Raw genomic sequence first — 11,899 nt, 5'->3', positions numbered from 1 at the left:
CCCAGAGGAACGGGAAGGACTCAGAAGGGCTGTTCCTCCCGGGGCTGCGTCCACCTCTGATGACCGGCCCCGCGCAGGCTGCCACCTCTGTTTCCTTTCGTTATCTCCTCTGAGTCCCCTCCCACCGCCCAGCCCCTTCTGCTCCTGACCTCCGACTGCGTGCCTGGTGGCCCAAAGCAACCCCAAGGGCTGGATTTGGACATTCCCATCATCGTGCAAGCTGGGTTATGCTTTGTTTAGGATTTATTTGAGGGGGAGTATGTGCAAGCGCATGAGCCATGGAAGCAGCAAGGGGAGAGGAGGAAGCAGACTCGCCGCCGAGCAGGGAGCCCGATGCGGGACTCGATCCCAGGACCCCGGGATCGTGATCTAAGCCGAAGGCTGACGCTTAACTGACTGCGCCTCACAGGCATCCCCTGGAGGGTTCATATCTGCAGAAATCTTTCCCTTTGCTGCTGTCAAAAATAAAAATGAAAAGTCTGCTCCCAGTGGCCGTGTAATCCAAACACGGAGGAGAGTAGGGCGGCCAGCCCCGCCTTCCCTGGTGTGGCTAGGAATCGGGCTTCTGATTACATTTCCCGTTTGTAACGGGGCGAATGAAATATTTAGCCAAAGCCGAAGGTTGCAGGCACAGCCCGGCCCGCAGCTGCACTGCCCCAAACAGGAAGGCAGGAAGACAAAAATTAAAATAAAATAAATGCCAGATAAATACAGACGCGCTGTTTTAAAAATTCATAAGCACCCACCTCCCGTGCAATTTATTTTGGTTTAACTAGTGCACAAACCCATCTAACTTCCCAAAGGGATGCCGTCTGAGGATGAATTTTTAAGAAATCCCATTTAATGGTTTTCCGGTGTGCGTGGTCGGCGCGCCCCAGTTGGCTCCAGAGTGGGGGACCCTCCACGGTCCCCGCAGAACCTGGACACCATAGCAGGGGCCAGCACCGCGTGAGCTCTGCCGGCAGCCACCCCGCTCCGGGCACCGGCTTGGCCGGGTCCCCCCTCTCCCCGGAAGCAGCCAGGCCTCTGCCTCTCTCTCCACCATGCGGGGTGTCCCAGGAAGCAGCCGCGGGGCCCAGGGCTTGATGGCACCCACACAGTGCCGGGCATGGGGTGTCCTACAGCATGACCATCCCCAGGGGGCAACGCGTGCTTTTGCAGGAGCCGGTGGGCTGTCCAGACCGGGTGCCATGCGGCCACCACTCTGAAGGCCCTCACCACCTGGCGGAGCCGAGAGGCCCCCAGGGGGTAGGTGCAGGACCTGGCGGTGGCGGCCCCACGGGAGAGGGGAAGGGCCGACCTGGGGCAGTGGGCACCCTGCCAACCGTGACAAGCCGGCGTCCATGCCCTGTTTGCCAGAGCAGGAGCCTGTTCCCCGGGACGTTGGCTCCACGGGGACACGCGCCGTCTGCGCTCAGCGGGGAGACGCTGTCACTCCACAGTCGCTAATGGAGGCCCGTTTGCAGCGGAGGCCGTGGGCAGAGACAGGCTTTTGTAAGACCTGATCTGGGCTGGGAGGCTCTGGAGACGCTGCCGGCGGCTGGCTGGGGTGGGGGCGCGGGAGCCTGGGACGGACACGTGCGGGTCCAGGCCCGTGGGGCCCAGCTGAGAAAGGACGAGATGCAGGCACGGGCGGGAAGGGTGCACCGCCCCACGGGGACACCTGGCTGTGGGCAAGGAGCCCCTCGTTGGTCCAGAGGTGTCCACGCACACGGCTCCCTGCGCGCCCACGGCCCAGGACACCAAGGGCTTCGGGGCCAGCGTGCGACAGGCAGGGCCAGCCGGGATGCGGGCGAGCCTGCAGGGCAGGCCCCGAGGTGGCTCTTCTTGCTCCTGGGCTGGTCCCCTCAAGCTCCGAGCAGCAGGGCCTCAGACGGGCGCCTCCGTTTATCTTCTGTGAAACAGGAAAGTCCCAGGTCCGCCTCCAGCCCTGGGGGGAGCTGCGTCGTGACTCCCACTCAAGGACACCGCCCTGGCCGGGCTTGGTCACGCCAGGGCTATCCTGGTGTTCCTATTACTGTTACTTTCCTCTGCCGCCCCGCAGCCTCCCCAAGGCCCCCTTGGTCCCATGCCAGGGGATGGCCTTGTGCCTGAGGGAGCTGAGGACAGCCCGTGACTCTGGACACCCCATGCTCCAGGGAACTGAGGACACCCTGTGCCCCTGTGTCACGCTCTCTGGACAGGGCTCCCGGCAGCCCTCGTAGTGCCTTTATGCAAATTACAAAAGGCGGCATATCCCCTTGCTTCAGGGCTCCCAGCTGGCAAAGGCTCCCCAGCCCCCCAGAGGCACCCCACCAGGCCACGTTGCAACACTCGTGGGCCCCAGGCACCCCCACACCCCCGCTGTGCTGGAGGGTCTGTCCACCTGCCCCTACTCAGGAACAGTTGCCTGGTTTTGGTTCTGGGACCAGTGTGGGGGTGTCACTGGCCGGAGACACACTCGCGGACAGGTCACATCCACTCGCTGGGCAGACGGGAGATAAGACTCATCTGGTCAAGAAATCTGTGCGCCGGCACCTCCCTGGGGCCCCTCCCTGAGACAGCCAAGCCTGGTGTGCGGCCTCTCCAGGACGGAGCTCCCACGCAGACCGACCTCCCTCCAGAGTCACCCGTCTCCGGGCTGGGCTCTGGGATCTCCCCTGGAAGCGGCTCAGGGGCAGACAGGCATCGGGGAGCCACAGGGGCAGAGAACCGGGGTGCTTGCCAAGCCCAGGCCCTGGCAGTCATGAGGGAGGATCTACTGAGGGGTCCCCACGTTGGGCCAGGAGAAGCTGACCTCCAGAGGTCCCCCCTCCTCAGGGGTCTGACCTTTCCAGGAGGTGGTGTGGCTGAACGGGTCCCTAGATGTCACGGGGCCCAGGGGTTCCTGGGGAAGGAGTCCCCCAACGTCCAGTGCTAGCCTGGGTCACGTGCTCCCTGGATCCTGAAGTTGCTGATGGCTTTCTCCACCCCCGGGGGTATCCTATGGGCTTCCTCCCAACCCACCAGCCGTACGAGGGCCCTGGCAGCAAGCTTGGGCTCGCCCCAGCCTCCATCTCCTCCCCTGTGGGGTGACAGTCTGGCACCCTAGGGCAGAGGGACATCACAGGCCCTCAGGCAGCCCAGGGCCAGCATGAGACCCCTGCCAGGGGCACCGTGACCATCGTGGAGAAGGCCTCCCTTCCCCTCACTTTACAGGGTATGTCACGCTGAGTTTACGGAGAGGCCCCTCCCCCCCAGCCGTGGCCCAGCCGTGGCCTCTGTGGGGAGCAGGCTGGCCGGTCCAGGGCATCTCCACCCTACAGATGAGTAAACCGAGGCTCAGAGAGACTTCAGGGTGAGGCAGTGTCCGTGAGTCCAGCCCACACCACAGGACCTGGCCTGGCTCGGAGCACCCTGCCTCCCACGCCTGCAGCCCTCTTACTCACACGCACACGCACACGCACACGCACACGCCCATCCCGGCCCCACAGACAAGCAGGGGCGTTTCCCAGCCAGAGCTGTGCTTCTCCTGGCGAGATTGAACAAAATCTGCGCTCTGGGCTCCCAGAATCCGGCAATACGGGACGCACGCCCCGCCCGCTGCCCTCGGGGAGGGGCTCTGTCCCCATCGCGGGGCTGAGGCCTTGGGCCCGCGGGAGACCCGGAGACCGGGAGACGGTAGCCTTCCCCGAGCAGGTGCAGGTGCCCGGACGGCAGGACACGGGCGTGAGGCAGCGCCACCTAGTGTGCATGGAGCAGCCTGCAGGCGGGCAGGGGAGGTGGCCGCGAGCCCCTCACCCACTCAGCCCTGTAGGAGAGCCCTGAGAAAGGCCAGGAAGCAGGACAGCAGATAGCCCAACGCGCTTCTCTCCGGCACGTGAACCTCACAAACAGCAGAACGGTACAAGGTTCAAGGTCACTGGGGGCTCAGGGAGGTCGGGTGACTGGGGGCCCAGGGAGGTCTGCTCCCGGGGCGGCCTAAGTGCTTGCGAGGACCAGCTCGGGACTTCCCTCTCGAATTTAAAACTTGCTTTTTGACAAATCCCTGGTCACAGGCCTGGGAGCCAGGCTTGGGTGGTTGAAGCATGAGGTGCCAGAGGGCCCTGTGTCCACCCTCCGTCCCCGCCGAGTCACGGTGCCCTGGCCACCCCGCGGCGGGGTGGAGAAGGACGAGTCTCAGGCGAGAAGCATCTGGGTCAGTGTCGCACGAGGAGCTCAAGCAGCAAACACCATGGCGTCCCCCTGAACAAGCCAGCAGCCCTCGGCTGGGGGCAGCAAGCGCAGTGGACAGCCGGGGGCATCCGCACCAGCACAAACCCTAGGCTCGCCTTTCCGGGACCTTCCTCACCGCCACGACGGGCCCAGAGTGGGGGTCAGTGGTGGGCACGGTGGGCCACCACGCTGGCATGCCTCCTCGCACGGGTGGGACGCCCACCGCCCTCTAGGACCCTCGATCCTTGTACAAATGTAAGGGTGCCCTTCAGAGACCATTGCCCCCTTCTCAAATTCGCCCTGCCCGGCAGTTAGCAGTGACCTTGGAGACGGGGCTTGACAGCAGTGGGCCCGTCCAGAGAGACGTGATGGGGACGGGTCAGTTGTCCCCGCTGTCAGATGTGAGAGCAAAGATGCCAACACTGCCAGACGGGCGGGCGGGCCACCTGCGGAGCGCTGCCCGGATCCCACCTTCCTGCGCGGTCTGGCCCTCGCGTGGGGCTGGTGGAGGAGGGGGTCCCACAGGCAGCGGACACTGCAAGCGGCTCGCTTTCTTTCTGTGTCTCGTGTCCTGTCGGGGCCGCAGCAGACAGGCGAGCGTGTCACTGGCTTGGTTAGGAACAAATGGAAGGGGGGCCGGGCCTTCCGCTCGGAACCAGTGTCTCAGCCCTGGTCCTGGGAAAGCGAGGCTTGGCCTGGCTCCTCTGTCCCCTTGCAAGATGTGGAACTCAGGGCCTGCACAGGGATGCGTGTGCCCCGTGAATGCATTTTGTGTACACACGTGTGTGCCCTCAGGTGTGGGTGGGCACTTAGAGTGCACGTGTGCACCTGTCCCCGCATGTATATGAACATGTGTTACATGTGTACCTGTGTGTGTGCTGGTGCACGGATGAGTGTGCAGAGCTGTGTGTACACACATGGGTGCATGTGTGCATGCACGGTTCTGTGTGTGCACATGGGTGTATGTGTGTGTGCATGTGTGTGTGCTCTCATGCGTGCACAAGCACACGAATCTCTGACCAGCTCCAGCAGAAGGCCTACCCCCCTGCACGGTGGGGGAGCTGGAGGCTGTGAGGACCAGAGTGCCCCCCACCCCACCCCCTCAACTGCAACCACCGCCCAGCCCCAATCCCGAGCAGGGCTCACCGTGCCCAGAGCCGGCCCCGTGGGCCCCTCGGCCACTGCCCATGCCACCCGCCAGCATGATCGGCGGTGCCATGGAGACGCTGCAGGATCTCTTCTGTGGGTCCTGTTTTCTGCGCCCCAAGGCGGGGCCCACATCCTGGGAGCAAGCACAGCCGTTGTGGGGGCAGCCATAGGCTCAGACGGCCCCTGGCCTCAGCCACACCGAGGCGGACCCGCCATCCGCCTCCATGCCCGGGGCTTGTCAGCATTTCACTACAGTTTGGCTTCTTGTACCCACGGTAGGTCTGGGAGGATTAAAGCTGGAATTCCAGAATATGCCACACGTCGGTTGTGTGAATAAGACAGTAGAATGCTGGGGAAAGAACGGAATAATTGGCGGCACCCAGTGTCTCATTTCTCACCGCCCCTCACTGCACGGCCCACTACAGTCTGGCTCCCGGATTCCAAGGACTCTCCACTCCCAGCAGCGGCCCCGGCCCTCTGGAGCTCCTGGGCCATGCCTCCAAAGTCCCAGGATGACCGCGGCGCCCTTTCGGGGCTGGGGTGACATCCCCAAGTGGGACCCGGCACCTCGCTGCCCTCCCCCAGGTCGGCCTCCCTGCCCCTCCACGGCTGGAGCATCACGCTGGCCCGAGTCCCCGCGACCTCGTCCTCCGCAGAGGTGCCGAGCCCCATGGGCTCCAGCAGCTGCTCCGAGTGCGCGAGGCAGGGCTGTCGGGAGCAGCCAACCGTTCGCGGCCTCATCAGCTCACGGTACGTGGGCAGATGTTCCTCCAGCTGTGGGAATCAGCTGCCCAGAACCACGACACACTGGAGCTGTGCCTCTGCATAGCAGGTCTGCCCGAAGAGGTAGGGAACTGCGCGAGCTGCAGCGGACCCTACTGCCGTCCTGCGCGACTACATGACCTCGAAGGAGAGTTAGTATGGTCTAGGTCAGGGTCGTATCTGGAGCCGGGGTCGGGGTTCAGTCTGGGCCTGGGATCAGGACTCAGCCTGGGGTCAGGGCTCAGCCTGATGAAGGAACAGAACTCAGGCTGCAGCGAGGGTAGGAAGCAAGAGCTCTGGCTGGGAGGTAGGATCTCTTCCCGGGAACAATCAGAGCCCGTGTGAGCCACGTGACCCTCTGCTGTGCTGGGAGCAGCGAGATATTTCCAACAGCTGCCCGATGTGATCCCCCGTAAAGCCATAAAGCAGAAACTGACTTTGAAATGGCCCTTTCTCCGCCTGTATCCTCGGACATAAATTTAAATAAAACGGCAATTTAAATGCCTGCGACACTGAGGAGGCAGCATGGGGCTGTCTCCGCGGGCTGCGTGGGGAGACGGAGTGCGGCCCTAAACCCATCGCCCTGTGCCACGCGGGTGAAGGTCGGCGCTGGGGCAGTGGGGGGGGCCGCCAGGCGTCGGCAGATGGAGCGAACCTGCCGGGGGACCTGCTCCTTCCTGTCCAGGCCTCCGTCCCCAGGAGGGCGGGAGGAGCCGGATGGGTCACCTTCTGGAAGGAGCTGCCACCCCCCTCCCCCACTCTGGGTCTCTCCCCCTGACAACAGGGGAATATACGTCTGTTTGTACAGCACCCAGGTGACTCACAAGGACCGAGCGGGTTCACAACCCCCAGAAAGCGCCCCTAAATCCCCCCGCCGTGTTCCTGCTGTGGTGGCAACCCACGGCAGCTCCAGTGGGGGCTTCACTGACCTGACTTGTGCCAGAGAAGGGACCCCCACCCCAGAGTGTGCGGCACGACCCGCAGAGTGCTGGCCCCATCCCTGGGCTCCTGATTCAGCAGGTCTGGGGGGGGAGCTGAGAGCGGGCATCTCTAACGTCTCCCAGCCAGAGCTGCTGGGCAGAGACCACACTCAGAGACCCGATGCCCGAAAGCTCCCTAGGGCTGTGGGGGTCGGGAGCTAGGGGCAGGTTGGAAGAAGGTGGGGAGGGTCTCGCTGTGGTCTGGACGAGAGATGACCGGACGGGTCTGCATACTTGGGAACAGGGAGAGGGAGGCGCTGCCGTGACTGGCCCAGCCCGGCCCACATGGAGCCCCTCACACCGTGGGGCTCACCCCTGTCAACAGCTGTCTGACCTTGGGCTTCTGCCCACGCTCACCCACAGCATTCACCCTGCCCACAGCAGCAGCCTGGGCACACAGCTCCACTAACAGGCAGACAAACCAAGCTCAGGAAGGGAGGGACCCAGCATGGCCTCCCGGCCCTCCGCGCGGCTCGCTAACCCATACCCTGGGTTCCCTTCCCAAACCTCTCTCTCTCTCTCTATCCTTCTCCCCGCAAACTCCCCGTGGACAGTCAGGTCCCAAGTCCCAGTATCGGAGAGCAGGTGCCAAATCCAGGATGCCCTGCGTCCCAGCCGGAGACCAGTGTGGGCCGGAGGCCCTTCCCTCCCCTGCCCGTGGCCCCCGCCCTCTGGACAGCCAGGCCTCCCTGCCCCGGTCTCCACTGCTGAGGAGGGAGGCTGTCGAGGTGCTGTCAGGAACACCGGTGGCTTTAATGGGTGGCCTCTGCCAAGATTCGCAGCCTGGCGCTAGAGGTCAGTAGCAAGTGGGCAGCAATGAGGAAGGGAACTGGGGGCAGAGATGAGCTCCCAGGGTCCGCGGGGGCCCCGGCCCGTCTAGTGGAGGAAGGTGATGTGGGGGAAGGGTCCTGTGACATCACTGAGGGCAGGAGCCAGCGTCAGGCCAGCATCAGGACAGGCTCAGGGCTCCCCGGGGAAGCAGTGGGCAGACCTGCGTGTGAGCGCACAGGTGCACGAGGAAAGGGCTTCACGCGTGACAGGGGTTTGCTGGTCACTGAGAAAAGCCGGGGCAAGCACTCAGGCTGCAGTCAGAGGCAGGGGTCGGAGACCAGCTCCGGGCCAGAAGCAGGGGCTCCGTCCGGATCAGGGAGCCGTGACGCGTGGGGGGGTCCTGTTAGTCTGGGATCGGGATCAAGGTCATTCCCCAGGCCGGACACAAAGAGTCCTCCGTTGCTGGGGCCCAAAGGGGAACTGGGTCACGGTGGGGCCAGCGCTGTGGACGGCTGGATGCTGAGGGGCTGGAGAAACGAGCAGGGAGGGTCCGCGCTGAGCACAGACGTGGCTGTACCACAGGACGTGGGACAGAGGGTGTTCACGGGCAGCACGGGGGTACACGCCTCCTGGGGCTCCGTCAGAGTCCCCTGCTGCACTCCAGCCAAGGCCACTCACTACGCCCACAACCAGGGTCAGTCCGGTGCCCTCTCAGACGGGCTCAGCCGTGGGTCGGACGGCTCTGCCTCAGTGTCCCGCGTCCACAACCCCTCTCCGCCACGCCCCACTCTCCCACATTACCCCCACCGACACCCTGTCCCACACCCCCACGACCCTCCACTGACCCCCACTACCCTCCCCCGTCCCTGCCAGCCATCCCTGAGCCTCTAGATCCCTTCTCTGTCTCTACCTGCCTGACCTGCTTCCTTCTCTCCCCGCTTCTGCCAACACGAATGAGGGACGCCCCCCAGCCCAGCAAACCGCCCCCCCCCCAGGGCCGACAGAGGGCAGGGGCCTTGGCTGGTGACTCGGTCACAGCTCCGGGAGGAAGAGGGCAGCATTGGGAGCGACGCGGCAGAAGACGCAGACACTGGGCCTCCTTTCCGAACCCCCGGGGCCTCCTCGGAGAAGAGGCGGGTTCTGGGCTTGGCCCCGCAGCCTGTGAGGTGAGGAAATCAGGGCCCAAGGCCAGGGACGCAGGACCCAGCCCAAAGGAGCCGCCCCGGCCAGCGCCGGAAGGATCCGGCGAGAACACAGGTACCAAGAGTGCTGCAATCCAACCCAACTAAATAGATATCTGCGGCCCGTGCTGGCCTTCGGGACTATCTGCAGAGTTCAACGTGGGGGTGGGGGGACGGCTCTTTCCCAGAGAAGAGTCGAATGATGAACGGGGAGGGGGCGCGGGAGCAGAACACCCTCCCAGTAAGACCCGCGGGCGCCCCAAATCACATCTACAAATAACAGTGCATTTGCATAGCCCCGAGCAGCTCCCTCAAGCCATTTACTAATTACAACCAGAAAAATAGGAGTGTTTTCCAAGAAAGAATATTTTCAAATCGCTTTTCAAGGGAAAAATTTGCAGGAGAGAAGCCCCCCCCCCCCCCCCCCGTAGAGAGCAGCTCAGCGAAGGGGTCAAGGTCAACAGCACGCGGCCCTGTGGCCATCGCGTCCCCCGGGGACGGTGCGCTGAGAAGGACGCTTTTCCGTCCTCCTGCCGGAATGCCCAGTGTGGATCTCGTCGTGAGGAAGTCCTTGGCAAACCCAGTGTGCGGGACATTCTACAAAACCACAGACTGGCACCGTCCCAAGGCAGCGACAGCTGCGGGGAAGAGGGGCCGAGAGACTCGGGCAGGACTCGGCGTGTGAAGCAGCGGCTGCCCTGGGGTCAGGCCCAGGAGGGCAGGTCACAGGCTGCAGGATACGCCAGCCCCTGCGTAAAAATCCTTTCTGGAACAAAAAAAATTGCCCACCCAAATGATTCCGCTGTCTCCCGTCTCCCCTGCTACTTAACCCCACCTCGAATTTTCCACGTAGATGTTTCTTCCTAAGCCTTCCCCTTGGGTCAAGGGACATCAAGGGACAGAGCCAGAGAAGAGAGAGCCAAGCCACGCTGGAGCCTCCCCGCCCCGTGCTTGGTCCGGAGGGGCCCTCTGGGCTGAGACACACCAGAGCCGCGAGCCCCCTGTCCCAGTCCGCTTCCCAGCTGCTCCCCGGCCCAGCCCTCCACGAACAAGATCCCCCTCAGGAGTGCCCATGGGCCCGAGCCATTTCTGTCCACGCCGGGCAGCAGCAGGAGGGTTGCATGGCACCGAGTGACTTCACACTGCGAAACAGATTAATAAACCATTATGATAAGCAAGCTGATTATTAGCACGAGAACGAGGCTCGGGAGCTAATTGAAGCCATCCAGCAAAATGCCACCGCCTTCTCTGGGTATGAAATATTAATTGCACCCAGGCCCCGACCAGGAAGCGGAAGTTTGTTTCCACCTTTGCTCATGTGGCCGAGTGTCCGGCGCAGCTCCTTTCCCTGCAACGGGGTCAGAGCCCCCTGCTCCCTGGGGCTGCGGCCCTCTCCCGGGCGGGGGGGCGGGGGGGCGGGGGCTGTGAGCGGGTGAGGGGTGGTGTTTGCTTCCACGGTGGCCCTTTCCCTGGTCCACTTCAAGAGAAGAGAGAGATCCCTATACGTGCAGGGGAGCGCAGCCCCCACCCTTCAGGGCTCCCCACTCCTGGGAGGCGGGGCTCAGGGCTGCCTTCTCTGCTGGACCCCTGGAGGAGCTCACAGGCTGAAGGCAAAGCCTGGAACCTCCCAGACCCCAAGAGCCGCCCTCAGCCACCTGGCTCCTCTTTCCCTTTTATTCAGCCGGCAGCCCCCATGCCCTCCTCCGGCCCGCTCCCAGATGCGATGGTGACCGGTGCATGGGCCACACCCCCTCGGGCTGATGTGCGTCTCCACTGAGCCCCACGCTCAGAAGGATCCTGTCTTTCTGGGGCAAGGATGAGTCCAGGTAGGACAGCTCCAGGTGAGGTCAGAGTTCTGGGGTAGGAACACCATTCCTTGGGCCTCATTCCCTGCCCATGAGCTGGGTGGCCTGAGGGCGCCCGGGGGATGGGGGGATGGAGGGTCACACTGAAGACGGGCACAGAGCTGACCACCGAGCTCTGTGTTCCTCAGCAGAGCCTCGTGCACTGTCACACCCAGGAGCTGCAAACGTCCATGCAGAGAGGAGGCCGGACGGCGGAGCAGGTCCAGACAGACCCAGGGGACCGGCCAAGGGCAATGCTCAACTCGGGATGCAGGCCAGTTTCCAGGGGGGTGGGGGGGTGGGCATCGGTCCCAGTGGAGTGCGGCGGTCACTACAGGCCTCCAAGGAGCAGTCCCAGCTCCCCTAAACCCGCCTTTGGCGCTGGTTGGCCTCCAAGCAGGGGCAGTCCGGGAGTCCCTCCGACAAACACGAGTGGCTCCTCCCCCATCGTCATAGCAACCACTTTTTACAAAGTATCCCACCTTCTATTGCTTTGGGTGTTGGGAGACCCACGTTAGTCTTTCCAACACTAAACAAAATTCAGGCAAATTAAAATTTCTCTGGCTTGAAGATTTTTTAAAGACTGCTGACAGCATGGAGATCATGATGGCTTCCTGGGGCTCCACGTGACCCTAGCTGTGACCCTGCCTGGATCTGACCTCCCACTGAGATCCCTCCCACCAGAAACCCCAATCAGGACCGACGCGCACACCCCATCTGCTGCTGGGCACTGGAGCGGACACGGCCTTTAGGGAGTCCCATGAAGCCTTCTAGGGTTCATGCCGCCTTCCCGGGCTCCTGCAAGCATGGCAGGGGACGGAGTTCTGGTCCCCGCCACGGCACAGATGAGCTCGAGAACAGCACGCCAGGTGGGAGAAGCCCAACCCTCGGGACCGCGTGTTGCAGGATCCCACTTAGGAGAATGTCGGGAACAGGCAGAGCCACCGAGACGGGCAGCGCGGCGGTGGTGGGCAGGGGCTGCGGGCACCGGGGGTTCGAGTCAGTGCCAGTGGGGATGGGCGTCTCCTTTTGGGGGCGA

At 63.5% G+C, this 11,899-nt stretch overlaps 1 long non-coding RNA gene across 1 annotated transcript; it reads left to right on the top strand.

Moving 5' to 3' along the window:
- The first annotated feature begins 8,953 nt into the window (after nt 1-8,953).
- Nucleotides 8,954-11,075, top strand: LOC309845926. Its single transcript, XR_014301606.1, has 4 exons — nt 8,954-9,092; nt 9,404-10,268; nt 10,698-10,842; nt 11,010-11,075. It is a non-coding gene; the product is annotated as an uncharacterized lncRNA (long non-coding RNA).
- Nucleotides 11,076-11,899: the final 824 nt, after the last annotated feature.

The sequence above is a fragment of the Mustela nivalis genome (genome assembly GCF_964662115.1).
Source record: "Mustela nivalis genome assembly, chromosome: 13".
Classification (NCBI taxonomy): Eukaryota; Metazoa; Chordata; class Mammalia; order Carnivora; family Mustelidae; genus Mustela; species Mustela nivalis.
The sequence above is the reverse complement of the archived record's forward strand: the minus strand, read 5'-3'. Positions and strand labels throughout refer to the sequence as shown.